This window comes from Struthio camelus, chromosome 1 (genome assembly GCF_040807025.1).
Source record: "Struthio camelus isolate bStrCam1 chromosome 1, bStrCam1.hap1, whole genome shotgun sequence".
Classification (NCBI taxonomy): domain Eukaryota; kingdom Metazoa; phylum Chordata; class Aves; order Struthioniformes; family Struthionidae; genus Struthio; species Struthio camelus.
Genome location: NC_090942.1, coordinates 52404920 through 52410135, shown reverse-complemented (window position 1 = coordinate 52410135; position 5216 = coordinate 52404920). Strand labels below are relative to the sequence as shown.

Sequence of the window (5216 nt, the reverse complement as noted above, 5' to 3'; positions counted from 1 at the left end):
ATTAGATATGACGTTTTCAGCTGAGTTTTATAGCAGTTGAGTGAAGAGTTTGCTGTAGTTTCTAGACAGTTGTCTTGGTGCATGGCCAGCCTCGCAGCCTTTAGGCCAGTGGCTTTCCAGACTAGTTCCCCAAGTTACCTACTTTCACAAGAGTATAGCCTCACTACTTCCTCCAGGACAACTGGAAATCTTTGTGTTCCCAAACTAGCATTAGCAGAAGTGGTGCTATGAGATACATGGACCGTTGGTTTCACCTGGTGGTTGTGCTAGCATGTGACATATCACTAAGTTATTGTTTGGCAGTGTCACGGGGGAACCAGTGCTCTAAGGAAGTGAACAGCAGATACTCTGTTGAAAGGAAAATAAAGTCTCTTTACCAAAGAAAAATAACAGCCTCTTGAAAGTTTAACGACTGCCTCGGAGTCTGCATTCTCATGTTGTTCATTTGTTTAAATTTGATAACAAACACCTCCAAACAATTATTTCTTTTTCCTCAAAATAAAAGCTGTCTAATAGTTTGATTAAATTTAAAGAAAATCTCTGTACGTGTTAACTTACTGAGCGAGAGACATATCAAAAAGGTGAGCACTCTATAATTCTGCACACAGAGTCATTCCTCGTATCTCTTGTGGGAGGTAATCAAGTTGGGTATTTACCATGATGCTGAAAGGACTTCCTTCCTCTTCCCTGGACTTCCCCAATTAGCATGGTCTGGTACAGCGTACTCAAGGGTCACATCACTAAATCATGGCCATAGGTCACATTTAGCGCAGGGCTGCATCTGTCCCTGAGACTTCCATAGTTCCCACTTCCATTTCTCTCCCGTGTTCAGAAACACTCCTTTGTGGCTTGACAGTTTCCTAGGTCCAGCAGAACAGCTGTCAAGGGAGTTTATGTTTGCAAAGAAACAAAAATGAGTCACAGGCTAAAGATTAATTTAATAATCTAGAAACAGATGCCCTTGAGGATGTGTGGTATTATAGAGGAAGCAGCAACTTCTACAATGCCTGTCTTTCTTCCAGCAAGAATCACCTCAGCCTTGCCTACGTCCAGCTTTGCCAGCTTTTCTTAAGGTAGGTGCAGATTTTGGAATTTAAGAAACTTCTAGGCACAGAGAAAGTCTAGGATTGTCATGTTTCAGTCCTTTTTAGTGAGTTCTGCTGCTCACAAAACTGCTTATTTTTCCATGGAGCTCTACAGAGACAGAGCCTGTACCATTTTTTCCAAGATACATGTTGTTTCAGCACCTCTCTTGAACATTGTGTGTAACTGCTGAACGGGATGAAAGAGGGAACTGAGCCGTTGTGCGTCTCATGGGGAAGGTGCCAGGAAGTGATGAACGGTTACTGTTGATGGTCCTCTGCTTCAGGAATGGAGAACTTGGTTGTTTCAAGGTCTTTTCTGAACTGTAAGAATATTTCATCTTTAAAGAGATCTATTATCTTGCAGTGATTTGGAAATTAATGTATGATCACCCTTCTTGGGTCGGTGGAAAAAAAGGAGGCCATCTGCCTGAAAAATGTGCATTTGAACTTATATGAGGAGGAGGTGGAGCCTCAGGAGCCAAAGTTAGGGCTGCTGGCGTTATATGTGAACCTTTGCAATTAAATTGCTTAGAAAGGGGAGGGCGCTCTCAGCTGATAAGATATAGCCCTGTCATTTCATAGCAGTTGCACGCTAGTTGGGTGACTTTATGCAAGATTTACACTTAAAGAGTCATTTGTCGTTTTTGCTCCAGGGAGTGAGGAGACAAAGCTATTTATTATCACGGAGATGAAGATGAGATTCTTCTGGGATATAGAAGAGGAAATATCAAAGATGGAAAAGGCATGAAAGCCATTTAATCTTGGGTCTCTGATTTCTACCTATGCAGCACAAAAAAGGTCTATTTTGAAGAGCTTTAAAGCAAACAGCACATTCTATGAAAGTGGAAGAGAGGAAGAATCAAGGGATTTAAATTGTGCTCAGGTGCATCTGAATGTCTTTCACCGCATATACTAGTATCCCAAATCAGGGGTTATAACCTCAAACGTAGTTGTATGTGGGCTTATAAATCCAACAGAAATTCTATTTGTTTACAAGAATTAATGCTCATACATAGGGTTGCCCTATTATGCAGCTATAGGAGATCACAGTTTAGTGCTGGTGCCAGCATTGGTGGTTCAGAAGATTATTGGTTTGTAAGATATGAACTGAATAAAGTTTAGAAGACGCTGCTTTGGGCTGTCAGCATTGCTTAAGTAGTTTCAGAAAGACTTTGCAGTTAATTCCTAATTAAAGCACTCAGGTCTTTTTGTCAAGGACACCAGTGAAATCTCTGCTAAAAATCAAAATTGTTGGCACATTTTCATTCCAATATCTTGGCCACTGACATGTTGCATATTGTAAGCCAAACATATCAAAGAATTAGTATCTACACCTGTGTGTGTAACATTTTACATGTCTTAAAGTTTTGAAACAGAAAAACAGGTAACAACAAAAACCCTGTTTTAGCCAGACACATACGTGGGATTTTTTGGTTGAGGCCGTATTTTGAACATCAAAGTTCACTGAGAATGAGGATTAATTTGCTAGTGCAAGTAAGGATTATAGTTGTTTGTACCGAGTATTCAGCAGATCAGGATCCAGCCTCTAACCTCATATTTTTTGTGTGTGGGTATTCAGGTGTGGCTTTTATGAGGTTCTTCCTCAAAAGAGTGAGAAAAAACACAATGGGTTTTGTGTGTGTGGAATTGATTAACGCACAGATCTCATTAGGAAGAATTTTATGCTCAGCAGATCACTTACACATTTTTCTAAAGCTTTCAGCCTGGAAACAACCCACACACTGTGGTGGAGTGTATGTGTTGTTAATATCTGGAAACTTCAAAGTAGCCTTAGTCTGAGAATTATAAAAAATAAACAAACATCCTTTTAAGCAACAGGATGATCAGCTGAAGAAATGTTATACTATGGCCTCATTAGGGTCAGAATTTAGCATGGAAATCTTTATGGAAAATCAATTGATAGTCTTTGAAAGTGTTATCTCTCTAGTTTTCTTTCAGCTGTGATGCAGAGATTTTCTTTTCCTAGTTAGGATTTTCTTATTTGCTCTTTTCAAGTCATATTGATATTTATCTGGCCCCTACAAATCCTCACTTTGCTCTTCTCATTGATTTTACACGCCTATGCTTCACCATTATTTTTCCCTTCTTCAATTATGTATTTTCCATATTTTGAAGATTTGTCAATAAATTTGGCTTCCTTTGTCAAAAAAAAAAAGGTTTTACAGGTCTGGATTTTATTTTATATTCACATTTAGGGTTTTTTCACATCTGTTTCTTTTTTTGCAAATATTCTGAGGGAATCACTTTGCTTGCCTTTTGTTTTTTCATAAAAGCACTCAAATTCTGTTCCTATTTACTTCAAATGTTTTCATGCTCAGCTATCTGCAAAATAAAATTCATTTGCAGCTCATTCTTATTTTAACGTAAAAGAGACTATGGTTTCTTTAGAGGCAGACAGGAAGTTATGCCCTTTTGACCCACAGAACCAAGAGGAAGATTGGGAGGAAGACGATAAAGAAAAGGCGAAGAAGGAGATGACTTGAATGCACCAGTCACAGATCCTCAAAGTTTTAAGTTAGGAGGTATTTGTGGAGCAATCCCAGACAGAACGTGGAAGTATGTTGTACATCTAGTCTACCACACTGGACTGACTTTTTCCCTCTGTTTCCTGGAATCGTAACTTGTACGTAGCTATTTCAGCACGTTCCAGAGAGAGGCTTTTGGGAGACTGGGTTTTCCATGGTCATTTCAGCAGGCTTTATGCGAGACGAGTGTTTTCTGAGCACCAAAGGCTCTTGTGCAGTTGGGTCAATCTATGTGACGCGTGTTACAAGGGAAACTGAAGCCTCAGCTGCTCAGATACTTGGGATTATCATGATTACTTTTCTGCAGCTCCCTTTTCTTCACTCTTTCCCATTTCACTTTCTTCCTTTTGCTTACATACATTTCTATCTTCCTTTTTTTTCCCCTTTTTCCTTAATTTTGATCCTTACCCTTTTTACAAGTTCTCAGCCCTCTTGGTAATCTCCCAGTGCCTGTTGGCAAGGAAAATGGGATGAAGCTTATCTTTTTGCATTCTGCAGATGCACACTGAGAGGATGTGGGCAGAGGGATGCAGAGATGGAAGGAAAGAGCGCTGTTGCTGTGGGAGCCTTCCCTGTTTGCCCCATCCTACAGGAACTTATCCTGGCCAGGGTCCAGGGGACGCTGGACAGGAAAGGGCTCTGCAATTCTTGCCCGAAATAGGAAGCAGGTAAGTTAATCCTCCTTCTATCCCTCAGGAACCTGAGGATGAAGGGGTGTGCCCAGCAAATGTGACAGCAAGGCAAGAAATTAGAAATAAAAGCCTGTGGAGCTCCCACGCAACAAGCTTCACCATGAGGGTAAAAGAGAAATGGGCAGACTGTGCCTTATACTTCTCCTTGACAAGAATTTATGCGGAAGGACAGTTTTGTCGTGACTTAAAAGTCTATGTCGTGACATTTTATGCCTTGCCATAGATTTTTTTCAGTGAGTCTTATACAATGAAATCATGAGCTACTTCTGTGAGCTATGCTTGTCTTTAATTAAAATTTCTCCTACCTTGTCTCAAACATTTGAATTTATGACCCTCAAATTTATTAAATCAAACTTTCATTCGTCTGTTGTGTCGCAGCGTTATTAGAACCTACGTTTCCAGGCGCTAACACCGGACAAATTTATGCCTTGTACATGTCCCAAGACCGTCATGAAATTCCAGCAGGGATGAATTTGGTCCAGTCTCTTCATAATCAGGACATACATACCTAGGTATATATGTACCCTACCTCACACTCACATGAGTTTTCTGTAAATTCATTGAATTCATTCATGTTGATCATATTTGATTGCTTTTACATTTATTTGCTTACTTAATATCTTCCCTATACATTTGATTCCCGCCAATGAATAAAACCTAGAGTTGTTGAGAAGATGAACTGCGTGTTTCCACTTAAATCTACGTTCCTTATCGTTTTTTTGTTTTTGTTGGTCATCTTGAGAAATATCTCACTATTTTGTTTACCATGTTTTCCGGTATACCTGTACTTAATTCTCTTTCATTTCCTTTGTCTAGCACAAGATGCTGTTATTCCACAAAGTCCCAGGGAGATTAAAAAAAAGCAAAAAAAAATGTTAATTTAGGAAGTAAAT

General features: G+C 39.5%; 1 long non-coding RNA gene across 1 annotated transcript; it reads left to right on the top strand.

Annotated features, from left to right (window-relative positions):
• The first annotated feature begins 536 nt into the window (after positions 1-536).
• Positions 537-4805, top strand: LOC138065778 (uncharacterized). Its single transcript, XR_011138851.1, has 3 exons — positions 537-1073; positions 4130-4299; positions 4702-4805. It is a non-coding gene; the product is annotated as an uncharacterized lncRNA (long non-coding RNA).
• Positions 4806-5216: the final 411 nt, after the last annotated feature.